The 27624-nt window shown below is 43.2% G+C and overlaps 1 long non-coding RNA gene across 2 annotated transcripts in view; it reads right to left on the bottom strand.

Annotated features, from left to right (window-relative positions):
* Nucleotides 1-2411: 2411 nt before the first annotated feature.
* Nucleotides 2412-27624, bottom strand: part of LOC310759521 — an 856102-nt gene continuing 830889 nt past the window's right edge. For both annotated transcript variants that reach the window (XR_014546372.1, XR_014546373.1), the window contains exon 3: nucleotides 2412-2594. This is a non-coding gene — a long non-coding RNA (uncharacterized lncRNA). The remainder of the gene's footprint in view (nucleotides 2595-27624) is intronic.

Genomic DNA, 27624 nt, shown 5'->3' with positions numbered 1-27624 from the left:
GCGTGTCTCGCTTCTTCACAAAGAATACTGGACTGCCCCCTACAGCTTTCGACTCCCGAATGAACCCGCGCTTCAAATTGTGGTCTATGAACTCCCTAAGTTCCTGCAGTTCGTCCTCAGACATGGAATACAGTTTCCCTGTTGGCAGCGTTGCCCCCGGCAGGAGATCAATCTTGCAGTCATAGGGTCTGTGGGGGGGCAGTTTGTCCGCCTCCTTCTCGCAGAAGACCTCCAAAAACTCCTTGTACTTGTTGGGCACCGCTTGCACCATGCCTAGGTGTAGCTGCGGTGCATCCTCTCGCCCCTCTCCTTCCTGGCAGGTCTGGATGCAGTGCGCTGCGCAGTAGGAAGAGCAGAAGGTCAATTGCCGCTGGTACCACGCTAATGCCGGGCTGTGCCTATCCAGCCAACTCATGCCCAACACTATGGGCGTGTCCGACAATTGGGTGACGTTGAAGCTGATGACTTCTCGGTGATTCCCAATTTGCATCACCATAGGTGGTGTCTGCTGCACCACCTGCCCCCCTAGCAGTTCCCTGCCATCCACTGTGACCACGTTCAGGGGCAGTGTGGCTGGCAGTAGCGCTATGTTGTGTTGTTGAAGGAATTCCAGTGCGATAAAGTCCGCATTACTGCCAGAGTCAATCGTAATCGGCACTTCTAAAGTGAGACCACTGGGCAGCTGGAGCGATGCGGTGAGCTGCACCACTGGTTTGGGCGGGAGGGGATCCGTGGGCTTCAAAATCTCTGGGGACTTCTTCACTGACTCGCCTGGCTGGCCCCCAGTGCTTCCGTTTCCCTGCCGTGGTTCACTTTGCTGAGTTGCTCCCATTACTGTCATTGAAGCTGCCGTGTGCTTGTGGAGCCTCTGGGGACACTCTTTCGCCATGTGCTTCGAACTGTCACAGATGTAACACTTCCTGTTCCCTCTAGGCTGCTTTGTTTTGACTGCTCCCGGTGTTAAGGCTCTGGTGGCTGAATGAGCTCTAGCACCGCCGATCTCCATTGGCTCCTCCCCCCCTGCTTGCGGAGGCGTTGATTGCGCACGCGCGACATCCCTGGGCAAGAGGGAGGGCACTCTGGCTGGTGTGCGTCCCCAACGCCCTTCTCCTCTGTCCCAAGGGCGGTCCTCCAGCCTCACCCCCACTGCAAGCGATCTGTCCACCACTTCCTGGGTGCTTTTGGGTCTCTCCCCCCGCGCTATCTCATCCTTGATTTGGGGGTTCAATCCTTCCCAATAAAGATCTCTAACGGGGGGGGAATCCTTGTCCCACCCCAAGGCATTGACCAATGCAAAAAAGCGGGAGTGATACTGCCTCACGCTGGCTTTCCCTTGTCTCAGCTCAAATATGTCCTTACGGGCAATGTCAATGTCTATTTTCGATAGAAAGCAAGAATCCATCGCTTTAATGAATGCAGCTGAACTCTGGAGCGCTGGGTCCATATCTCTCCACAGATTGCGCAGACATGCTTTCGCCTCTCCATGCAAATGAGACAAGATAAACCCCACTTTTTCTTGCTCATCTCTAAACTCTTTCTCCAGCAGTTTCAGCGCAAACTGCACGTCTGCTCGGAAATTGGGGTACTGCTGCAAATTCCCATCAAAGTGAGATACAATGCTGCCTCCAGTCCTTCCCAACCCGATTCCCTCGGATCTGGAACCCGTTTGTGCCTGCTTAGTAAGCACTTCCAACCTGGCTTGGAGATCTCGGCATGCAGCAGCCGCTTCATCCTCTCTTTTCCTGGAGGCGATTATCTCTGCGCTGAGCTGCGTTACCGCTTCTCGCAGGGAAGCAATTTGCTCTTCAGTAGACATGTCGCTTGACTTTTGTGAGCTCCAAAGGCACCAGTCCTCTTTCCTCCCTGCTTCGCTCCCCACACGCCGCTTGAGTCAAAGAGAACTGATGAAAACTTCTGGGAGATGGGACTTACTGTCAGAGACTGCCTCTAGGTCCCGGCTCACAAAGGACCAACGCTAGCCGGTAGAACGGAATAAAGTCTTTATTGAAGTATAGTTTCCATTTCCACATCTTAGCGTGCGTCTCTACGTCTATTCCCTAGATCGGCGAAGTCCCATCTGAATCTCCGCCTCCTGTACACCAGTTCAAGACCCTAGCCTTGCTCCACCTTTTGCGTCTCTCCTTTCGCCTCTGGGTCCTACCACCCCCCGGGGTTCCTTCCTTCCTGGATGCCTCGGATGCGGACCCTTCGGATTCCTCCCCCTCCCTTCGGCGGGCTTTAGGACCTGGCTCCCTTTCCGGGCTGCTCATTGCGCCTCCCTCTGGTACATTTGAACTTGGCGCGCGCGCGCTGTCTCCGACCCTCCTCTCTACCGTTTCCTCGCTCTCTGACGCAGGCGTGGCTGCTGCCGGAGAGCTGCCTGTCGCTGGTGCCTGGAACTCCTCCCCCCTGCTGCTCTCTGGTGGAGTAGCTGGTCCGGATTTCCAGCTGCTGCTCTCTGAATCCCCTCTGGTCCCTTCTTCCTGGGGTGCCCCTCTTGGTAACCCCCCAGCTCTGCCCACGGGAGCCCCTTTCTGTGAATCCTCCGATTCGCTGGACAGACTTAGAGATCTCGGACGGCTATCATCGCTAACCTCTCCTTCCGATTCCTCGCCATCCGTTCCCTCTGCTCCTGAACCCCTGACAGCGCGCCTTAGGGATTTTTTCAAAAAAAGTTGTTCAGACGTCGAGGGCTAATTCTGTTTCCGATGATAAAAACCCATCTGTTTCCACCGAAAAACCTTTCAGAGCATCGTTTCCAACAGCTTGGCACCATTGTTGAGTGAATTACAGAACGTCAGATTTTTGCTGAAATTGTGACCGCGCGCCTTAGTGATTTTTTCAAAAAAAGTTGTTCAGACGTTGAGGGCTAATTCTGTTTCCGATGATAAAAACCCATCTGTTTCCACCGAAAAACCTTTCAGGGGACCATTTGCAGCAGCTTGGCACCATTTTTGAGTGAATTGCAGAACGTCAGATTTTTGCTGAAATTGTGACCGCGCGGCTTAGGGATTTTTTCAAAAAAAGTTGTTCAGACGTCGAGGGCTAATTCTGTTTCCGATGATAAAAACCCATCTGTTTCCACCGAAAAACGTTTCAGCGGATCGTTTGCAACAGCTTGGCACCATTTTTGAGTGAATTGCAGAACGTCAGATTTTTTCTGAAATTGTGACCGCGCGGCTTAGGGATTTTTTCAAAAAAAGTTGTTCAGACGTCGAGGGCTAATTCTGTTTCCGATGATAAAAACCCATCTGTTTCCACCGAAAAACCTTTCAGAGCATCGTTTCCAACAGCTTGGCACCATTTTTGAGTGAATTGCAGAACGTCAGATTTTTGCTGAAATTGTGACCGCGCGGCTTAGGGATTTTTTCAAAAAAGTTGTTCAGACGTCGAGGGTTAATTCTGTTTCTGATGATAAAAACCCATCTGTTTCCACCGAAAAACCTTTCAGCGGATCGTTTGCAGCAGCTTGGCACCATTTTTGAGTGAATTACAGAACGTCAGATTTTTGCTGAAATTGTGACCGCGCGCCTTAGGGATTTTTTCAAAAAAAGTTGTTTAGACGTCGAGGGCTAATTCTGTTTCCGATGATAAAAACCCATCTGTTTCCACCGAAAAACCTTTCAGGGGATCGTTTGCAACAGCTTGGCACCATTTTTGAGTGAATTGCAGAACGTCAGATTTTTGCTGAAATTGTGACCGCGCGGCTTAGGGATTTTTTCAAAAAAAGTTGTTCAGATGTCGAGGGCTAATTCTGTTTCCTATGATAAAAACCCATCTGTTTCCACCGAAAAACCTTTCAGAGCATCGTTTCCAACAGCTTGGCACCATTTTTGAGTGAATTGCAGAACGTCAGATTTTTGCTGAAATTGTGACCGCGCGGCTTAGGGATTTTTTCAAAAAAGTTGTTCAGACGTCGAGGGTTAATTCTGTTTCTGATGATAAAAACCCATCTGTTTCCACCGAAAAACCTTTCAGCGGATCGTTTGCAGCAGCTTGGCACCATTTTTGAGCGAATTACAGAACGTCAGATTTTTGCTGAAATTGTGACCGCGCGCCTTAGGGATTTTTTCAAAAAAAGTTGTTTAGACGTCGAGGGCTAATTCTGTTTCCGATGATAAAAACCCATCTGTTTCCACCGAAAAACCTTTCAGGGGATCGTTTGCAACAGCTTGGCACCATTTTTGAGTGAATTGCAGAACGTCAGATTTTTGCTGAAATTGTGACCGCGCGGCTTAGGGATTTTTTCAAAAAAATTTGTTCAGACGTCGAGGGCTAATTCTGTTTCCGATGATAAAAACCCATCTGTTTCCACCGAAAAACCTTTCAGGGGATCGTTTGCAACAGCTTGGCACCATTTTTGAGTGAATTACAGAACGTCAGATTTTTGCTGAAATTGTGACCGCGCGGCTTAGGGATTTTTTCAAAAAAAGTTGTTCAGACGTCGAGGGCTAATTCTGTTTCCGATGATAAAAACCCATCTGTTTCCACCGAAAAACCTTTCAGAGCATCGTTTCCAACAGCTTGGCACCATTTTTGAGTGAATTGCAGAACGTCAGATTTTTGCTGAAATTGTGACCGCGCGGCTTAGGGATTTTTTCAAAAAAGTTGTTCAGACGTCGAGGGTTAATTCTGTTTCTGATGATAAAAACCCATCTGTTTCCACCGAAAAACCTTTCAGGGTATCGTTTGCAACACCTTGGCACCATTTTTGAGTGAATTGCAGAACGTCAGTTTTTTGCTGAAATTGTGACCGCGCGGCTTAGGGATTTTTTCAAAAAAAGTTGTTCAGACGTCGAGGGCTAATTCTGTTTCCGATGATAAAAACCCATCTGTTTCCACCGAAAAACCTTTCAGAGCATCGTTTCCAACAGCTTGGCACCATTGTTGAGTGAATTACAGAACGTCAGATTTTTGCTGAAATTGTGACCGCGCGCCTTAGTGATTTTTTCAAAAAAAGTTGTTCAGACGTTGAGGGCTAATTCTGTTTCCGATGATAAAAACCCATCTGTTTCCACCGAAAAACCTTTCAGGGGATCATTTGCAGCAGCTTGGCACCATTTTTGAGTGAATTGCAGAACGTCAGATTTTTGCTGAAATTGTGACCGCGCGGCTTAGGGATTTTTTCAAAAAAAGTTGTTCAGACGTCGAGGGCTAATTCTGTTTCCGATGATAAAAACCCATCTGTTTCCACCGAAAAACCTTTCAGAGCATCGTTTCCAACAGCTTGGCACCATTTTTGAGTGAATTGCAGAACGTCAGATTTTTGCTGAAATTGTGACCGCGCGGCTTAGGGATTTTTTCAAAAAAGTTGTTCAGACGTCGAGGGTTAATTCTGTTTCTGATGATAAAAACCCATCTGTTTCCACCGAAAAACCTTTCAGCGGATCGTTTGCAGCAGCTTGGCACCATTTTTGAGCGAATTACAGAACGTCAGATTTTTGCTGAAATTGTGACCGCGCGCCTTAGGGATTTTTTCAAAAAAAGTTGTTTAGACGTCGAGGGCTAATTCTGTTTCCGATGATAAAAACCCATCTGTTTCCACCGAAAAACCTTTCAGGGGATCGTTTGCAACAGCTTGGCACCATTTTTGAGTGAATTGCAGAACGTCAGATTTTTGCTGAAATTGTGACCGCGCGGCTTAGGGATTTTTTCAAAAAAATTTGTTCAGACGTCGAGGGCTAATTCTGTTTCCGATGATAAAAACCCATCTGTTTCCACCGAAAAACCTTTCAGGGGATCGTTTGCAACAGCTTGGCACCATTTTTGAGTGAATTACAGAACGTCAGATTTTTGCTGAAATTGTGACCGCGCGGCTTAGGGATTTTTTCAAAAAAAGTTGTTCAGACGTCGAGGGCTAATTCTGTTTCCGATGATAAAAACCCATCTGTTTCCACCGAAAAACCTTTCAGAGCATCGTTTCCAACAGCTTGGCACCATTGTTGAGTGAATTACAGAACGTCAGATTTTTGCTGAAATTGTGACCGCGCGCCTTAGTGATTTTTTCAAAAAAAGTTGTTCAGACGTTGAGGGCTAATTCTGTTTCCGATGATAAAAACCCATCTGTTTCCACCGAAAAACCTTTCAGGGGATCATTTGCAGCAGCTTGGCACCATTTTTGAGTGAATTGCAGAACGTCAGATTTTTGCTGAAATTGTGACCGCGCGGCTTAGGGATTTTTTCAAAAAAAGTTGTTCAGACGTCGAGGGCTAATTCTGTTTCCGATGATAAAAACCCATCTGTTTCCACCGAAAAACCTTTCAGAGCATCGTTTCCAACAGCTTGGCACCATTTTTGAGTGAATTGCAGAACGTCAGATTTTTGCTGAAATTGTGACCGCGCGGCTTAGGGATTTTTTCAAAAAAGTTGTTCAGACGTCGAGGGTTAATTCTGTTTCTGATGATAAAAACCCATCTGTTTCCACCGAAAAACCTTTCAGCGGATCGTTTGCAGCAGCTTGGCACCATTTTTGAGCGAATTACAGAACGTCAGATTTTTGCTGAAATTTTGACCGCGCGGCTTAGGGATTTTTTCAAAAAAAGTTGTTTAGACGTCGAGGGCTAATTCTGTTTCCGATGATAAAAACCCATCTGTTTCCACCGAAAAACCTTTCAGGGGATCGTTTGCAACAGCTTGGCACCATTTTTGAGTGAATTGCAGAACGTCAGATTTTTGCTGAAATTGTGACCGCGCGGCTTAGGGATTTTTTCAAAAAAATTTGTTCAGACGTCGAGGGCTAATTCTGTTTCCGATGATAAAAACCCATCTGTTTCCACCGAAAAACCTTTCAGGGGATCGTTTGCAACAGCTTGGCACCATTTTTGAGTGAATTACAGAACGTCAGATTTTTGCTGAAATTGTGACCGCGCGGCTTAGGGATTTTTTCAAAAAAAGTTGTTCAGACGTCGAGGGCTAATTCTGTTTCCGATGATAAAAACCCATCTGTTTCCACCGAAAAACCTTTCAGAGCATCGTTTCCAACAGCTTGGCACCATTTTTGAGTGAATTGCAGAACGTCAGATTTTTGCTGAAATTGTGACCGCGCGGCTTAGGGATTTTTTCAAAAAAGTTGTTCAGACGTCGAGGGTTAATTCTGTTTCTGATGATAAAAACCCATCTGTTTCCACCGAAAAACCTTTCAGGGTATCGTTTGCAACACCTTGGCACCATTTTTGAGTGAATTGCAGAACGTCAGTTTTTTGCTGAAATTGTGACCGCGCGGCTTAGGGATTTTTTCAAAAAAAGTTGTTCAGACGTCGAGGGCTAATTCTGTTTCCGATGATAAAAACCCATCTGTTTCCACCGAAAAACCTTTCAGAGCATCGTTTCCAACAGCTTGGCACCATTGTTGAGTGAATTACAGAACGTCAGATTTTTGCTGAAATTGTGACCGCGCGCCTTAGTGATTTTTTCAAAAAAAGTTGTTCAGACGTTGAGGGCTAATTCTGTTTCCGATGATAAAAACCCATCTGTTTCCACCGAAAAACCTTTCAGGGGATCATTTGCAGCAGCTTGGCACCATTTTTGAGTGAATTGCAGAACGTCAGATTTTTGCTGAAATTGTGACCGCGCGGCTTAGGGATTTTTTCAAAAAAAGTTGTTCAGACGTCGAGGGCTAATTCTGTTTCCGATGATAAAAACCCATCTGTTTCCACCGAAAAACCTTTCAGAGCATCGTTTCCAACAGCTTGGCACCATTTTTGAGTGAATTGCAGAACGTCAGATTTTTGCTGAAATTGTGACCGCGCGGCTTAGGGATTTTTTCAAAAAAGTTGTTCAGACGTCGAGGGTTAATTCTGTTTCTGATGATAAAAACCCATCTGTTTCCACCGAAAAACCTTTCAGCGGATCGTTTGCAGCAGCTTGGCACCATTTTTGAGCGAATTACAGAACGTCAGATTTTTGCTGAAATTGTGACCGCGCGCCTTAGGGATTTTTTCAAAAAAAGTTGTTTAGACGTCGAGGGCTAATTCTGTTTCCGATGATAAAAACCCATCTGTTTCCACCGAAAAACCTTTCAGGGGATCGTTTGCAACAGCTTGGCACCATTTTTGAGTGAATTGCAGAACGTCAGATTTTTGCTGAAATTGTGACCGCGCGGCTTAGGGATTTTTTCAAAAAAATTTGTTCAGACGTCGAGGGCTAATTCTGTTTCCGATGATAAAAACCCATCTGTTTCCACCGAAAAACCTTTCAGGGGATCGTTTGCAACAGCTTGGCACCATTTTTGAGTGAATTGCAGAACGTCAGATTTTTGCTGAAATTGTGACCGCGCGGCTTAGGGATTTTTTCAAAAAAAGTTGTTCAGACGTCGAGGGCTAATTCTGTTTCCGATGATAAAAACCCATCTGTTTCCACCGAAAAACCTTTCAGAGCATCGTTTCCAACAGCTTGGCACCATTTTTGAGTGAATTGCAGAACGTCAGATTTTTGCTGAAATTGTGACCGCGCGGCTTAGGGATTTTTTCAAAAAAGTTGTTCAGACGTCGAGGGTTAATTCTGTTTCTGATGATAAAAACCCATCTGTTTCCACCGAAAAACCTTTCAGGGTATCGTTTGCAACACCTTGGCACCATTTTTGAGTGAATTGCAGAACGTCAGATTTTTGCTGAAATTGTGACCGCGCGGCTTAGGGATTTTTTCAAAAAAGTTGTTCAGACGTCGAGGGCTAATTCTGTTTCCGATGATAAAAACCCATCTGTTTCCACCGAAAAACCTTTCAGAGCATCGTTTCCAACAGCTTGGCACCATTGTTGAGTGAATTACAGAACGTCAGATTTTTGCTGAAATTGTGACCGCGCGCCTTAGTGATTTTTTCAAAAAAAGTTGTTCAGACGTTGAGGGCTAATTCTGTTTCCGATGATAAAAACCCATCTGTTTCCACCGAAAAACCTTTCAGGGGATCATTTGCAGCAGCTTGGCACCATTTTTGAGTGAATTGCAGAACGTCAGATTTTTGCTGAAATTGTGACCGCGCGGCTTAGGGATTTTTTCAAAAAAAGTTGTTCAGACGTCGAGGGCTAATTCTGTTTCCGATGATAAAAACCCATCTGTTTCCACCGAAAAACATTTCAGCGGATCGTTTGCAACAGCTTGGCACCATTTTTGAGTGAATTGCAGAACGTCAGATTTTTTCTGAAATTGTGACCGCGCGGCTTAGGGATTTTTTCAAAAAAAGTTGTTCAGACGTCGAGGGCTAATTCTGTTTCCGATGACAGAAACCCATCTGTTTCCACCGAAAAACCTTTCAGAGCATCGTTTCCAACAGCTTGGCACCATTTTTGAGTGAATTGCAGAACGTCAGATTTTTGCTGAAATTGTGACCGCGCGGCTTAGGGATTTTTTCAAAAAAAGTTGTTCCGACGTTGAGGGTTAATTCTGTTTCTGATGATAAAACCCATCTGTTTCCACCGAAAAACCTTTCAGCGGATCGTTTGCAGCAGCTTGGCACCATTTTTGAGTGAATTACAGAACGTCAGATTTTTGCTGAAATTGTGACCGCGCGCCTTAGGGATTTTTTCAAAAAAAGTTGTTTAGACGTCGAGGGCTAATTCTGTTTCCGATGATAAAAACCCATCTGTTCCCACCGAAAAACCTTTCAGGGGATCGTTTGCAACAGCTTGGCACCATTTTTGAGTGAATTGCAGAACGTCAGATTTTTGCTGAAATTGTGACCGCGCGGCTTAGGGATTTTTTCAAAAAAAGTTGTTCAGATGTCGAGGGCTAATTCTGTTTCCGATGATAAAAACCCATCTGTTTCCACCGAAAAACCTTTCAGAGCATCGTTTCCAACAGCTTGGCACCATTGTTGAGTGAATTGCAGAACGTCAGATTTTTGCTGAAATTGTGACCGCGCGGCTTAGGGATTTTTTCAAAAAAGTTGTTCAGACGTCGAGGGTTAATTCTGTTTCTGATGATAAAAACCCATCTGTTTCCACCGAAAAACCTTTCAGGGTATCGTTTGCAACACCTTGGCACCATTTTTGAGTGAATTACAGAACGTCAGATTTTTGCTGAAATTGTGACCGCGCGCCTTAGGGATTTTTTCAAAAAAAGTTGTTCAGACGTTGAGGGCTAATTCTGTTTCCGATGATAAAAACCCATCTGTTTCCACCGAAAAACCTTTCAGGGGATGGTTTGCAACAGCTTGGCACCATTTTTGAGTGAATTGCAGAACGTCAGATTTTTGCTGAAATTGTGACCGCGCGGCTTAGGGATTTTTTCAAAAAAAGTTGTTCAGACGTCGAGGGCTAATTCTGTTTCCGATGATAAAAACCCATCTGATTCCACCGAAAAACCTTTCAGGGGATGGTTTGCAACAGCTTGGCACCATTTTTGAGTGAATTGCAGAACGTCAGATTTTTGCTGAAATTGTGACCGCGCGGCTTAGGGATTTTTTCAAAAAAAGTTGTTCAGACGTCGAGGGCTAATTCTGTTTCCGATGATAAAAACCCATCTGATTCCACCGAAAAACCTTTCAGGGGATGGTTTGCAACAGCTTGGCACCATTTTTGAGTGAATTGCAGAACATCAGATTTTTGCTGAAATTGTGACCGCGCGGCTTAGGGATTTTTTCAAAAAAAGTTGTTCAGACGTCGAGGGCTAATTCTGTTTCCGATGATAAAAACCCATCTGTTTCCACCGAAAAACCTTTCAGGGGATCGTTTGCAACAGCTTGGCACCATTTTTGAGTGAATTGCAGAACGTCAGATTTTTGCTGAAATTGTGACCGCGCGGCTTAGGGATTTTTTCAAAAAAAGTTGTTCAGACGTCGAGGGCTAATTCTGTTTCCGATGATAAAAACCCATCTGTTTCCACCGAAAAACCTTTCAGAGCATCGTTTCCAACAGCTTGGCACCATTGTTGAGTGAATTGCAGAACGTCAGATTTTTGCTGAAATTGTGACCGCGCGGCTTAGGGATTTTTTCAAAAAAAGTTGTTCAGATGTCGAGGGCTAATTCTGTTTCCGATGATAAAAACCCATCTGTTTCCACCGAAAAACATTTCAGAGCATCGTTTCCAACAGCTTGGCACCATTTTTGAGTGAATTGCAGAACGTCAGATTTTTGCTGAAATTGTGACCGCGCGGCTTAGGGATTTTTTCAAAAAAGTTGTTCAGACGTCGAGGGTTAATTCTGTTTCTGATGATAAAAACCCATCTGTTTCCACCGAAAAACCTTTCAGGGGATCATTTGCAACACCTTGGCACCATTTTTGAGTGAATTACAGAACGTCAGATTTTTGCTGAAATTGTGACCGCGCGCCTTAGGGATATTTTCAAAAAAAGTTGTTCAGACGTTGAGGGCTAATTCTGTTTCCGATGATAAAAACCCATCTATTTCCACCGAAAAACCTTTCAGGGGATGGTTTGCAACAGCTTGGCACCATTTTTGAGTGAATTGCAGAACGTCAGATTTTTGCTGAAATTGTGACCGCGCGGCTTAGGGATTTTTTCAAAAAAAGTTGTTCAGACGTCGAGGGCTAATTCTGTTTCCGATGACAGAAACCCATCTGTTTCCACCGAAAAACCTTTCAGAGCATCGTTTCCAACAGCTTGGCACCATTTTTGAGTGAATTGCAGAACGTCAGATTTTTGCTGAAATTGTGACCGCGCGCCTTAGGGATTTTTTCAAAAAAAGTTGTTCAGACGTCGAGGGCTAATTCTGTTTCCGATGATAAAAACCCATCTTTTTCCACCGAAAAACGTTTCAGCGGATTGTTTGCAACAGCTTGGCACCATTTTTGAGTGAATTGCAGAAGGTCAGTTTTTTTCTGAAATTGTGACCGCGCGGCTTAGGGATTTTTTCAAAAAAAGTTGTTCAGACGTCGAGGTCTAATTCTGTTTCCGATGACAGAAACCCATCTGTTTCCACCGAAAAACCTTTCAGAGCATCGTTTCCAACAGCTTGGCACCATTTTTGAGTGAATTGCAGAACGTCAGATTTTTGCTGAAATTTTGACCGCGCGGCTTAGGGATTTTTTCAAAAAAGTTGTTCAGACGTCGAGGGTTAATTCTGTTTCTGATGATAAAAACCCATCTGTTTCCACCGAAAAACCTTTCAGGGTATCGTTTGCAACACCTTGGCACCATTTTTGAGTGAATTACAGAACGTCAGATTTTTGCTGAAATTGTGACCGCGCGGCTTAGGGATTTTTTCAAAAAAAGTTGTTCAGACGTCGAGGGCTAATTCTGTTTCCGATGATAAAAACCCATCTGATTACACCGAAAAACCTTTCAGGGGATGGTTTGCAACAGCTTGGCACCATTTTTGAGTGAATTGCAGAACGTCAGATTTTTGCTGAAATTGTGACCGCGCGGCTTAGGGATTTTTTCAAAAAAAGTTGTTCAGACGTCGAGGGCTAATTCTGTTTCCGATGATAAAAACCCATCTGATTCCACCGAAAAACCTTTCAGGGGATGGTTTGCAACAGCTTGGCACCATTTTTGAGTGAATTGCAGAACGTCAGATTTTTGCTGAAATTGTGACCGCGCGGCTTAGGGATTTTTTCAAAAAAAGTTGTTCAGACGTCGAGGGCTAATTCTGTTTCCGATGATAAAAACCCATCTGATTCCACCGAAAAACCTTTCAGGGGATGGTTTGCAACAGCTTGGCACCATTTTTGAGTGAATTGCAGAACGTCAGATTTTTGCTGAAATTGTGACCGCGCGGCTTAGGGATTTTTTGAAAAAAAAGTTGTTCAGACGTCGAGGGCTAATTCTGTTTCCGATGATAAAAACCCATCTGTTCCCACCGAAAAACCTTTCAGAGCATCGTTTCCAACAGCTTGGCACCATTGTTGAGTGAATTGCAGAACGTCAGATTTTTGCTGAAATTGTGACCGCGCGGCTTAGGGATTTTTTCAAAAAAAGTTGTTCAGATGTCGAGGGCTAATTCTGTTTCCGATGATAAAAACCCATCTGTTTCCACCGAAAAACATTTCAGAGCATCGTTTCCAACAGCTTGGCACCATTTTTGAGTGAATTGCAGAACGTCAGATTTTTGCTGAAATTGTGACCGCGCGGCTTAGGGATTTTTTCAAAAAAGTTGTTCAGACGTCGAGGGTTAATTCTGTTTCTGATGATAAAAACCCATCTGTTTCCACCGAAAAACCTTTCAGGGTATCATTTGCAACACCTTGGCACCATTTTTGAGTGAATTACAGAACGTCAGATTTTTGCTGAAATTGTGACCGCGCGCCTTAGGGATATTTTCAAAAAAAGTTGTTCAGACGTTGAGGGCTAATTCTGTTTCCGATGATAAAAACCCATCTATTTCCACCGAAAAACCTTTCAGGGGATGGTTTGCAACAGCTTGGCACCATTTTTGAGTGAATTGCAGAACGTCAGATTTTTGCTGAAATTGTGACCGCGCGGCTTAGGGATTTTTTCAAAAAAAGTTGTTCAGACGTCGAGGGCTAATTCTGTTTCCGATGACAGAAACCCATCTGTTTCCACCGAAAAACCTTTCAGAGCATCGTTTCCAACAGCTTGGCACCATTTTTGAGTGAATTGCAGAACGTCAGATATTTGCTGAAATTGTGACCGCGCGCCTTAGGGATTTTTTCAAAAAAAGTTGTTCAGACGTCGAGGGCTAATTCTGTTTCCGATGATAAAAACCCATCTTTTTCCACCGAAAAACGTTTCAGCGGATTGTTTGCAACAGCTTGGCACCATTTTTGAGTGAATTGCAGAAGGTCAGTTTTTTTCTGAAATTGTGACCGCGCGGCTTAGGGATTTTTTCAAAAAAAGTTGTTCAGACGTCGAGGGCTAATTCTGTTTCCGATGATAAAAACCCATCTGTTTCCACCGAAAAACCTTTCAGAGCATCGTTTCCAACAGCTTGGCACCATTTTTGAGTGAATTGCAGAACGTCAGATTTTTGCTGAAATTGTGACCGCGCGGCTTAGGGATTTTTTCAAAAAAGTTGTTCAGACGTCGAGGGTTAATTCTGTTTCTGATGATAAAAACCCATCTGTTTCCACCGAAAAACCTTTCAGGGTATCGTTTGCAACACCTTGGCACCATTTTTGAGTGAATTACAGAACGTCAGATTTTTGCTGAAATTGTGACCGCGCGCCTTAGTGATTTTTTCAAAAAAAGTTGTTCAGACGTCGAGGGCTAATTCTGTTTCCGATGATAAAAACCCATCTGTTTCCACCGAAAAACATTTCAGAGCATCGTTTCCAACAGCTTGGCACCATTTTTGAGTGAATTGCAGAACGTCAGATTTTTGCTGAAATTGTGACCGCGCGGCTTAGGGATTTTTTCAAAAAAGTTGTTCAGACGTCGAGGGTTAATTCTGTTTCTGATGATAAAAACCCATCTGTTTCCACCGAAAAACCTTTCAGGGTATCGTTTGCAACACCTTGGCACCATTTTTGAGTGAATTACAGAACGTCAGATTTTTGCTGAAATTGTGACCGCGCGCCTTAGGGATATTTTCAAAAAAAGTTGTTCAGACGTTGAGGGCTAATTCTGTTTCCGATGATAAAAACCCATCTGTTTCCACCGAAAAACCTTTCAGGGGATGGTTTGCAACAGCTTGGCACCATTTTTGAGTGAATTGCAGAACGTCAGATTTTTGCTGAAATTGTGACCGCGCGGCTTAGGGATTTTTTCAAAAAAAGTTGTTCAGACGTCGAGGGCTAATTCTGTTTCCGATGACAGAAACCCATCTGTTTCCACCGAAAAACCTTTCAGAGCATCGTTTCCAACAGCTTGGCACCATTTTTGAGTGAATTGCAGAACGTCAGATTTTTGCTGAAATTGTGACCGCGCGCCTTAGGGATTTTTTCAAAAAAAGTTGTTCAGACGTCGAGGGCTAATTCTGTTTCCGATGATAAAAACCCATCTGATTCCACCGAAAAACCTTTCAGGGGATGGTTTGCAACAGCTTGGCACCATTTTTGAGTGAATGGCAGAACGTCAGATTTTTGCTGAAATTGTGACCGCGCGGCTTAGGGATTTTTTCAAAAAAAGTTGTTCAGACGTCGAGGGCTAATTCTGTTTCCGATGATAAAAACCCATCTGTTTCCACCGAAAAACCTTTCAGGGGATCGTTTGCAACAGGTTGGCACCATTTTTGAGTGAATTGCAGAACGTCAGATTTTTGCTGAAATTGTGACCGCGCGGCTTAGGGATTTTTTCAAAAAAAGTTGTTCAGACGTCGAGGGCTAATTCTGTTTCCGATGATAAAAACCCATCTGTTTCCACCGAAAAACCTTTCAGAGCATCGTTTCCAACAGCTTGGCACCATTGTTGAGTGAATTGCAGAACGTCAGATTTTTGCTGAAATTGTGACCGCGCGGCTTAGGGATTTTTTCAAAAAAAGTTGTTCAGATGTCGAGGGCTAATTCTGTTTCCGATGATAAAAACCCATCTGTTTCCACCGAAAAACCTTTCAGAGCATCGTTTCCAACAGCTTGGCACCATTTTTGAGTGAATTGCAGAACGTCAGATTTTTGCTGAAATTGTGACCGCGCGGCTTAGGGATTTTTTCAAAAAAGTTGTTCAGACGTCGAGGGTTAATTCTGTTTCTGATGATAAAAACCCATCTGTTTCCACCGAAAAACCTTTCAGGGTATCGTTTGCAACACCTTGGCACCATTTTTGAGTGAATTACAGAACGTCAGATTTTTGCTGAAATTGTGACCGCGCGCCTTAGGGATATTTTCAACAAAAGTTGTTCAGACGTTGAGGGCTAATTCTGTTTCCGATGATAAAAACCCATCTGTTTCCACCGAAAAACCTTTCAGGGGATGGTTTGCAACAGCTTGGCACCATTTTTGAGTGAATTGCAGAACGTCAGATTTTTGCTGAAATTGTGACCGCGCGGCTTAGGGATTTTTTCAAAAAAAGTTGTTCAGACGTCGAGGGCTAATTCTGTTTCCGATGACAGAAACCCATCTGTTTCCACCGAAAAACCTTTCAGAGCATCGTTTCCAACAGCTTGGCACCATTTTTGAGTGAATTGCAGAACGTCAGATTTTTGCTGAAATTGTGACCGCGCGCCTTAGGGATTTTTTCAAAAAAAGTTGTTCAGACGTCGAGGGCTAATTCTGTTTCCGATGATAAAAACCCATCTTTTTCCACCGAAAAACCTTTCAGGGTATCGTTTGCAACACCTTGGCACCATTTTTGAGTGAATTACAGAACGTCAGATTTTTGCTGAAATTGTGACCGCGCGGCTTAGGGATTTTTTCAAAAAAAGTTGTTCAGACGTCGAGGGCTAATTCTGTTTCCGATGATAAAAACCCATCTGTTTCCACCGAAAAACCTTTCAGAGCATCGTTTCCAACAGCTTGGAACCATTTTTGAGTGAATTGCAGAACGTCAGATTTTTGCTGAAATTGTGACCGCACGGCTTAGGGATTTTTTCAAAAAAGTTGTTCAGACGTCGAGGGTTAATTCTGTTTCTGATGATAAAAACCCATCTGTTTCCACCGAAAAACCTTTCAGGGTATCGTTTGCAACACCTTGGCACCATTTTTGAGTGAATTACAGAACGTCAGATTTTTGCTGAAATTGTGACCGCGCGCCTTAGTGATTTTTTCAAAAAAAGTTGTTCAGACGTTGAGGGCTAATTCTGTTTCCGATGATAAAAACCCATCTGTTTCCACCGAAAAACCTTTCAGGGGATCATTTGCAGCAGCTTGGCACCATTTTTGAGTGAATTGCAGAACGTCAGATTTTTTCTGAAATTGTGACCGCGCGGCTTAGGGATTTTTTCAAAAAAAGTTGTTCAGACGTCGAGGGCTAATTCTGTTTCCGATGACAGAAACCCATCTGTTTCCACCGAAAAACCTTTCAGAGCATCGTTTCCAACAGCTTGGCACCATTTTTGAGTGAATTGCAGAACGTCAGATTTTTGCTGAAATTGTGACCGCGCGGCTTAGGGATTTTTTCAAAAAAAGTTGTTCCGACGTCGAGGGTTAATTCTGTTTCTGATGATAAAAACCCATCTGTTTCCACCGAAAAACCTTTCAGCGGATCGTTTGCAGCAGCTTGGCACCATTTTTGAGTGAATTACAGAACGTCAGATTTTTGCTGAAATTGTGACCGCGCGCCTTAGGGATTTTTTCAAAAAAAGTTTTTTAGACGTCGAGGGCTAATTCTGTTTCTGATGATAAAAACCCATCTGTTTCCACCGAAAAACCTTTCAGGGGATCGTTTGCAACAGCTTGGCACCATTTTTGAGTGAATTGCAGAACGTCAGATTTTTGCTGAAATTGTGACCGCGCGGCTTAGGGATTTTTTCAAAAAAAGTTGTTCAGACGTCGAGGGCTAATTCTGTTTCCGATGATAAAAACCCATCTGTTTCCACCGAAAAACCTTTCAGAGCATCGTTTCCAACAGCTTGGCACCATTTTTGAGTGAATTGCAGAAGGTCAGTTTTTTTCTGAAATTGTGACCGCGCGGCTTAGGGATTTTTTCAAAAAAAGTTGTTCAGACGTCGAGGGCTAATTCTGTTTCCGATGACAGAAACCCATCTGTTTCCACCGAAAAACCTTTCAGAGCATCGTTTCCAACAGCTTGGCACCATTTTTGAGTGAATTGCAGAACGTCAGATTTTTGCTGAAATTGTGACGGCGCGCCTTAGGGATTTTTTCAAAAAAAGTTGTTTAGACGTCGAGGGCTAATTCTGTTTCCGATGATAAAAACCCATCTGTTTCCACCGAAAAACCTTTCAGGGGATCGTTTGCAACAGCTTGGTAACATTTTTGAGTGAATTGCAGAACGTCAGATTTTTGCTGAAATTGTGACCGCGCGGCTTAGGGATTTTTTCAAAAGAAGTTGTTCAGATGTCGAGGGCTAATTCTGTTTCCGATGATAAAAACCCATCTGTTTCCACCGAAAAACCTTTCAGAGCATCGTTTCCAACAGCTTGGCACCATTTTTGAGTGAATTGCAGAACGTCAGATTTTTGCTGAAATTGTGACCGCGCGGCTTAGGGATTTTTTCAAAAAAAGTTGTTCAGACGTTGAGGGCTAATTCTGTTTCCGATCATAAAAACCAATCTGTTTCCACCGAAAAACCTTTCAGGGGATCATTTGCAGCAGCTTGGCACCATTTTTGAGTGAATTGCAGAACGTCAGATTTTTGCTGAAATTGTGACCGCGCGGCTTAGGGATTTTTTCAAAAAAAGTTGTTCAGACGTCGAGGGCTAATTCTGTTTCCGATGATAAAAACCCATCTGTTTCCACCGAAAAACCTTTCAGAGCATCGTTTCCAACAGCTTGGCACCATTGTTGAGTGAATTGCAGAAGGTCAGATTTTTGCTGAAATTGTGACCACGCGGCTTAGGGATTTTTTCAAAAAAAGTTGTTCAGACGTCGAGGGCTAATTCTGTTTCCGATGATAAAAACCCATCTGTTTCCACCGAAAAACCTTTCAGAGCATCGTTTCCAACAGCTTGGCACCATTTTTGAGTGAATTGCAGAACGTCAGATTTTTGCTGAAATTGTGACCGCGCGGCTTAGGGATTTTTTCAAAAAAGTTGTTCAGACGTCGAGGGTTAATTCTGTTTCTGATGATAAAAACCCATCTGTTTCCACCGAAAAACCTTTCAGGGTATCGTTTGCAACACCTTGGCACCATTTTTGAGTGAATTACAGAACGTCAGATTTTTGCTGAAATTGTGACCGCGCACCTTAGTGATTTTTTCAGAAAAAGTTGTTCAGACGTTGAGGGCTAATTCTGTTTCCCATGATAAAAACCCATCTGTTTCCACCGAAAAACCTTTCAGGGGATCATTTGCAGCAGCTTGGCACCATTTTTGAGTGAATTGCAGAACGTCAGATTTTTGCTGAAATTGTGACCGCGCGGCTTAGGGATTTTTTCAAAAAAAGTTGTTCAGACGTCGAGGGCTAATTCTGTTTCCGATGATAAAAACCCATCTGTTTCCACCGAAAAACGTTTCAGCGGATCGTTTGCAACAGCTTGGCACCATTTTTGATTGAATTGCAGAACGTCAGATTTTTTCTGAAATTGTGACCGCGCGGCTTAGGGATTTTTTCAAAAAAAGTTGTTCAGACGTCGAGGGCTAATTCTGTTTCCGATGACAGAAACCCATCTGTTTCCACCGAAAAACCTTTCAGAGCATCGTTTCCAACAGCTTGGCACCATTTTTGAGTGAATTGCAGAACGTCAGATTTTTGCTGAAATTGTGACCGCGCGGCTTAGGGATTTTTTCAAAAAAAGTTGTTCCGACGTCGAGGGTTAATTCTGTTTCTGATGATAAAAACCCATCTGTTTCCACCGAAAAACCTTTCAGCGGATCGTTTGCAGCAGCTTGGCACCATTTTTGAGTGAATTACAGAACGTCAGATTTTTGCTGAAATTGTGACCGCGCGCCTTAGGGATTTTTTCAAAAAAGGTTGTTCAGACGTCGAGGGCTAATTCTGTTTCCGATGATAAAAACCCATCTGTTTCCACCGAAAAACCTTTCAGGGGATGGTTTGCAACAGCTTGGCTCCATTTTTGAGTGAATTGCAGAACGTCAGATTTTTGCTGAAATTGTGACCGCGCGGCTTAGGGATTTTTTCAAAAAAAGTTGTTCAGACGACGAGGGCTAATTCTGTTTCCGATGATAAAAACCCATCTGATTCCACCGAAAAACCTTTCAGGGGATGGTTTGCAACAGCTTGGCACCATTTTTGAGTGAATTGCAGAACGTCAGATTTTTGCTGAAATTGTGACCGCGCGGCTTAGGGATTTTTTCAAAAAAAGTTGTTCCGACGTCGAGGGTTAATTCTGTTTCTGATCATAAAAACCCATCTGTTTCCACCGAAAAACCTTTCAGGGTATCGTTTGCAACACCTTGGCACCATTTTTGAGTGAATTACAGAACGTCAGATTTTTGCTGAAATTGTGACCGCGCGCCTTAGGGATTTTTTCAAAAAAAGTTGTTCAGACGTTGAGCGCTAATTCTGTTTCCGATGATAAAAACCCATCTGTTTCCACCGAAAAACCTTTCAGGGGATGGTTTGCAACAGCTTGGCACCATTTTTGAGTGAATTGCAGAACATCAGATTTTTGCTGAAATTGTGACCGCGCGGCTTAGGGATTTTTTCAAAAAAAGTTGTTCAGACGTCGAGGGCTAATTCTGTTTCCGATGATAAAAACCCATCTGATTCCACCGAAAAACCTTTCAGGGGATGGTTTGCAACAGCTTGGCACCATTTTTGAGTGAATTGCAGAACGTCAGATTTTTGCTGAAATTGTGACCGCGCGGCTTAGGGATTTTTTCAAAAAAAGTTGTTCAGACGTCGAGGGCTAATTCTGTTTCCGATGACAGAAACCCATCTGTTTCCATCGAAAAATGTTTTAGCGGATCGTTTGCAACAGCTTGGCACCATTTTTGATTGAATTGCAGAACGTCAGATTTTTTCTGAAATTGTGACCGCGCGGCTTAGGGATTTTTTCAAAAAAAGTTGTTCAGATGTCGAGGGCTAATTCTGTTTCCGATGATAAAAACCCATCTGTTTCCACCGAAAAACCTTTCAGAGCATCGTTTCCAACAGCCTGGCACCATTGTTGAGTGAATTGCAGAACGTCAGATTTTTGCTGAAATTGTGACCGCGCGGCTTAGGGATTTTTTCAAAAAAAGTTGTTCAGATGTCGAGGGCTAATTCTGTTTCCGATGATAAAAACCCATCTGTTTCCACCGAAAAACCTTTCAGAGCATCGTTTCCAACAGCCTGGCACCATTTTTGAGTGAATTGCAGAACGTCAGATTTTTGCTGAAATTGTGACCGCGCGGCTTAGGGATTTTTTCAAAAAAAGTTGTTCAGATGTCGAGGGCTAATTCTGTTTCCGATGATAAAAACCCATCTGTTTCCACCGAAAAACCTTTCAGGGGATCGTTTCCAACAGCTTGGCACCATTTTTGAGTGAATTGCAGAACGTCAGATTTTTGCTGAAATTGTGACCGCGCGGCTTAGGGATTTTTTCAAAAAAGTTGTTCAGACGTCGAGGGTTAATTCTGTTTCTGATGATAAAAACCCATCTGTTTCCACCGAAAAACCTTTCAGGGTATCGTTTGCAACACCTTGGCACCATTTTTGAGTGAATTACAGAACGTCAGATTTTTGCTGAAATTGTGACCGCGCGCCTTAGGGATTTTTTCAAAAAAAGTTGTTCAGACGTTGAGGGCTAATTCTGTTTCCGATGATAAAAACCCATCAGATTCCACCGAAAAACCTTTCAGGGGATTGTTTGCAACAGCTTGGCACCATTTTTGAGTGAATTGCAGAACGTCAGATTTTTGCTGAAATTGTGACCGCGCGGCTTAGGGATTTTTTCAAAAAAAGTTGTTCAGACGTCGAGGGCTAATTTTGTTTCCGATGACAGAAACCCATCTGTTTCCACCGAAAAACCTTTCAGAGCATCGTTTCCAACAGCTTGGCACCATTTTTGAGTGAATTGCAGAACGTCAGATTTTTGCTGAAATTGTGACCGCGCGCCTTAGGGATTTTTTCAAAAAAAGTTGTTTAGACGTCGAGGGCTAATTCTGTTTCCGATGATAAAAACCCATCTGTTTCCACCGAAAAACCTTTCAGGGGATCGTTTGCAACAGCTTGGTATCATTTTTGAGTGAATTGCAGAACGTCAGATTTTTGCTGAAATTGTGACCGCGCGCCTTAGGGATTTTTTCAAAAAAAGTTGTTCAGACGTTGAGGCCTAATTCTGTTTCCGATGATAAAAACCCATCTGTTTCCACCGAAAAACCTTTCAGGGGATCGTTTGCAGCAGCTTGGCACCATTTTTGAGTGAATTGCAGAACGTCAGATTTTTTCTGAAATTGTGACCGCGCGGCTTAGGGATTTTTTCAAAAAAAGTTGTTCAGACGTCGAGGGCTAATTCTGTTTCCGATGATAAAAACCCATATGTTTCCACCGAAAAACCTTTCAGGGGATCGTTTGCAACAGCTTGGCACCATTTTTGAGTGAATTGCAGAACGTCAGATTTTTGCTGAAATTGTGACCGCGCGGCTTAGGGATTTTTTCAAAAAAAGTTGTTCAGACGTCGAGGGCTAATTCTGTTTCCGATGATAAAAACCCATCTGTTTCCACCGAAAAACCTTTCAGAGCATCGTTTCCAACAGCTTGGCACCATTGTTGAGTGAATTGCAGAACGTTAGATTTTTGCTGAAATTGTGACCGCGCGGCTTAGGGATTTTTTCAAAAAAAGTTGTTCAGATGTCGAGGGCTAATTCTGTTTCCGATGATAAAAACCCATCTGTTTCCACCGAAAAACCTTTCAGAGCATCGTTTCCAACAGCTTGGCACCATTTTTGAGTGAATTGCAGAACGTCAGATTTTTGCTGAAATTGTGACCGCGCGGCTTAGGGATTTTTTCAAAAAAAGTTGTTCAGATGTCGAGGGCTAATTCTGTTTCCGATGATAAAAACCCATCTGTTTCCACCGAAAAACCTTTCAGATCATCGTTTCCAACAGCTTGGCACCATTTTTGAGTGAATTGCAGAACGTCAGATTTTTGCTGAAATTGTGACCGCGCGGCTTAGGGATTTTTTCAAAAAAGTTGTTCAGACGTCGAGGGTTAATTCTGTTTCTGATGATAAAAACCCATCTGTTTCCACCGAAAAACCTTTCAGGGTATCGTTTGCAACACCTTGGCACCATTTTTGAGTGAATTACAGAACGTCAGATTTTTTCTGAAATTGCGACCGCGCGCCTTAGGGATTTTTTCAAAAAAAGTTGTTCAGACGTTGAGGGCTAATTCTGTTTCCGATGATAAAAACCCATCTGTTTCCACCGAAAAACCTTTCAGGGGATGGTTTGCAACAGCTTGGCACCATTTTTGAGTGAATTGCAGAACGTCAGATTTTTGCTGAAATTGTGACTGCGCGGCTTAGGGATTTTTTCAAAAAAAGTTGTTCAGACGTCGAGGGCTAATTCTGTTTCCGATGATAAAAACCCATCTGATTCCACCGAAAAACCTTTCAGGGGATGGTTTGCAACAGCTTGGCACCATTTTTGAGTGAATTGCAGAACGTCAGATTTTTGCTGAAATTGTGACCGCGCGGCTTAGGGATTTTTTCAAAAAAAGTTGTTCAGACGTCGAGGGCTAATTCTGTTTCCGATGATAAAAACCCATCTTTTTCCACCGAAAAACGTTTCAGCGGATTGTTTGCAACAGCTTGGCACCATTTTTGAGTGAATTGCAGAAGGTCAGATTTTTTCTGAAATTGTGACCGCGCGGCTTAGGGATTTTTTCAAAAAAAGTTGTTCAGACGTCGAGGGCTGATTCTGTTTCCGATGACAGAAACCCATCTGTTTCCACCGAAAAACCTTTCAGAGCATCGTTTCCAACAGCTTGGCACCATTTTTGAGTGAATTGCAGAACGTCAGATTTTTGCTGAAATTGTGACCGCGCGCCTTAGGGATTTTTTCAAAAAAAGTTGTTTAGACGTCGAGGGCTAATTCTGTTTCCGATGATGAAAACCCATCTGTTTCCACCGAAAAACCTTTCAGGGGATCGTTTGCAACAGCTTGGTACCATTTTTGAGTGAATTGCAGAACGTCAGATTTTTGCTGAAATTGTGACCGCGCGCCTTAGGGATTTTTTCAAAAAAAGTTGTTCAGACGTTTAGGGCTAATTCTGTTTCCGATGATAAAAACCCATCTGTTTCCACCGAAAAACCTTTCAGGGGATCGTTTGCAGCAGCTTGGCACCATTTTTGAGTGAATTGCAGAACGTCAGATTTTTTCTGAAATTGTGACCGCGCGGCTTAGGGATTTTTTCAAAAAAAGTTGTTCAGACGTCGAGGGCTAATTCTGTTTCCGATGATAAAAACCCATCTGATTCCACCGAAAAACCTTTCAGGGGATCGTTTGCAGCAGCTTGGCACCATTTTTGAGTGAATTGCAGAACGTCAGATTTTTGCTGAAATTGTGACCGCGCGGCTTAGGGATTTTTTCAAAACAAGTTGTTCAGACGTTTAGGGCTAATTCTGTTTCCGATGATAAAAACCCATCTTTTTCCACCGAAAAACGTTTCAGCGGATTGTTTGCAACAGCTTGGCACCATTTTTGAGTGAATTGCAGAACGTCAGATTTTTTCTGAAATTGTGACCGCGCGGCTTAGGGATTTTTTCAAAAAAAGTTGTTCAGACGTCGAGGGCTAATTCTGTTTCCGATGACAGAAACCCATCTGTTTCCACCGAAAAACCTTTCAAAGCATCGTTTCCAACAGCTTGGCACCATTTTTGAGTGAATTGCAGAACGTCAGATTTTTGCTGAAATTGTGACCGCGCGGCTTAGGGATTTTTTCAAAAAAGTAGTTCAGACGTCGAGGGTTAATTCTGTTTCTGATGATAAAAACCCATCTGTTTCCACCGAAAAACCTTTCAGGGTATCGTTTGCAACACCTTGGCACCATTTTTGAGTGAATTACAGAACGTCAGATTTTTGCTGAAATTGTGACCGCGCGCCTTAGGGATTTTTTCAAAAAAAGTTGTTCAGACGTTGAGGGCTAATTCTGTTTCCGATGATAAAAACCCATCTGTTTCCACCGAAAAACCTTTCAGGGGATGGTTTGCAACAGCTTGGCACCATTTTTGAGTGAATTGCAGAACGTCAGATTTTTGCTGAAATTGTGACCGCGCGGCTTAGGGATTTTTTCAAAAAAAGTTGTTCAGACGTCGAGGGCTAATTCTGTTTCCGATGACAGAAACCCATCTGTCTCCACCGAAAAACCTTTCAGAGCATCGTTTCCAACAGCTTGGCACCATTTTTGAGTGAATTGCAGAACGTCAGATTTTTGCTGAAATTGTGACCGCGCGGCTTAGGGATTTTTTCAAAAAAGTTGTTCAGACGTCGAGGGTTAATTCTGTTTCTGATGATAAAAACCCATCTGTTTCCACCGAAAAACCTTTCAGGGTATCGTTTGCAACACCTTGGCACCATTTTTGAGTGAATTACAGAACGTCAGATTTTTGCTGAAATTGTGACCGCGCGCCTTAGGGATTTTTTCAAAAAAAGTTGTTCAGACGTTGAGGGCTAATTCTGTTTCCGATGATAAAAACCCATCTGTTTCCATCGAAAAACCTTTCAGGGGATCGTTTGCAGCAGCTTGGCACCATTTTTGAGTGAATTGCAGAACGTCAGATTTTTGCTGAAATTGTGACCGCGCGGCTTAGGGATTTTTTCAAAAAAAAGTTGTTCAGACGTCGAGGGCTCATTCTGTTTCCGATGATAAAAACCCATCTGTTTCCACCGAAAAACCTTTCAGAGCATCGTTTCCAACAGCTTGGCACCATTTTTGAGTGAATTGCAGAACGTCAGATTTTTGCTGAAATTGTGACCGCGGGCCTTAGGGATTTTTTCAAAAAAAGTTGTTCAGACGTCGAGGGCTAATTCTGTTTCCGATGATAAAAACCCATCTTTTTCCACCGAAAAACCTTTCAGAGCATCGTTTCCAACAGCTTGGCACCATTTTTGAGTGAATTGCAGAAGGTCAGATTTTTTCTGAAATTGTGACCGCGCGGCTTAGGGATTTTTTCAAAAAAAGTTGTTCAGACGTCGAGGGCTAATTCTGTTTCCGATGATAAAAACCCATATGTTTCCACCGAAAAACCTTTCAGGGGATCGTTTGCAACAGCTTGGCACCATTTTTGAGTGAATTGCAGAACGTCAGATTTTTGCTGAAATTGTGACCGCGCGGCTTAGGGATTTTTTCAAAAAAAGTTGTTCAGACGTCGAGGGCTAATTCTGTTTCCGATGATAAAAACCCATCTGTTTCCACCGAAAAACCTTTCAGAGCATCGTTTCCAACAGCTTGGCACCATTGTTGAGTGAATTGCAGAACGTTAGATTTTTGCTGAAATTGTGACCGCGCGGCTTAGGGATTTTTTCAAAAAAAGTTGTTCAGATGTCGAGGGCTAATTCTGTTTCCGATGATAAAAACCCATCTGTTTCCACCGAAAAACCTTTCAGAGCATCGTTTCCAACAGCTTGGCACCATTTTTGAGTGAATTGCAGAACGTCAGATTTTTGCTGAAATTGTGACCGCGCGGCTTAGGGATTTTTTCAAAAAAAGTTGTTCAGATGTCGAGGGCTAATTCTGTTTCCGATGATAAAAACCCATCTGTTTCCACCGAAAAACCTTTCAGATCATCGTTTCCAACAGCTTGGCACCATTTTTGAGTGAATTGCAGAACGTCAGATTTTTGCTGAAATTGTGACCGCGCGGCTTAGGGATTTTTTCAAAAAAGTTGTTCAGACGTCGAGGGTTAATTCTGTTTCTGATGATAAAAACCCATCTGTTTCCACCGAAAAACCTTTCAGGGTATCGTTTGCAACACCTTGGCACCATTTTTGAGTGAATTACAGAACGTCAGATTTTTTCTGAAATTGCGACCGCGCGCCTTAGGGATTTTTTCAAAAAAAGTTGTTCAGACGTTGAGGGCTAATTCTGTTTCCGATGATAAAAACCCATCTGTTTCCACCGAAAAACCTTTCAGGGGATGGTTTGCAACAGCTTGGCACCATTTTTGAGTGAATTGCAGAACGTCAGATTTTTGCTGAAATTGTGACTGCGCGGCTTAGGGATTTTTTCAAAAAAAGTTGTTCAGACGTCGAGGGCTAATTCTGTTTCCGATGATAAAAACCCATCTGATTCCACCGAAAAACCTTTCAGGGGATGGTTTGCAACAGCTTGGCACCATTTTTGAGTGAATTGCAGAACGTCAGATTTTTGCTGAAATTGTGACCGCGCGGCTTAGGGATTTTTTCAAAAAAAGTTGTTCAGACGTCGAGGGCTAATTCTGTTTCCGATGATAAAAACCCATCTTTTTCCACCGAAAAACGTTTCAGCGGATTGTTTGCAACAGCTTGGCACCATTTTTGAGTGAATTGCAGAAGGTCAGATTTTTTCTGAAATTGTGACCGCGCGGCTTAGGGATTTTTTCAAAAAAAGTTGTTCAGACGTCGAGGGCTGATTCTGTTTCCGATGACAGAAACCCATCTGTTTCCACCGAAAAACCTTTCAGAGCATCGTTTCCAACAGCTTGGCACCATTTTTGAGTGAATTGCAGAACGTCAGATTTTTGCTGAAATTGTGACTGCGCGCCTTAGGGATTTTTTCAAAAAAGGTTGTTCAGACGTTGAGGGCTAATTCTGTTTCCGATGATAAAAACCCATCTGTTTCCACCGAAAAACCTTTCAGGGGATCGTTTGCAGCAGCTTGGCACCATTTTTGAGTGAATTGCAGAACGTCAGATTTTTTCTGAAATTGTGACCGCGCGGCTTAGGGATTTTTTCAAAAAAAGTTGTTCAGACGTCGAGGGCTAATTCTGTTTCCGATGATAAAAACCCATCTGATTCCACCGAAAAACCTTTCAGGGGATGGTTTGCAACAGCTTGGCACCATTTTTGAGTGAATTGCAGAACGTCAGATTTTTGCTGAAATTGTGACCGCGCGGCTTAGGGATTTTTTCAAAACAAGTTGTTCAGACGTCGAGGGCTAATTCTGTTTCCGATGATAAAAACCCATCTTTTTCCACCGAAAAACGTTTCAGCGGATTGTTTGCAACAGCTTGGCACCATTTTTGAGTGAATTGCAGAACGTCAGATTTTTTCTGAAATTGTGACCGCGCGGCT

This window comes from Podarcis filfolensis (assembly GCF_964270895.1).
Source record: "Podarcis filfolensis genome assembly, chromosome: 3".
NCBI lineage: Eukaryota > Metazoa > Chordata > Lepidosauria > Squamata > Lacertidae > Podarcis > Podarcis filfolensis.
This window is presented reverse-complemented; position numbering and strand designations above follow the sequence as displayed.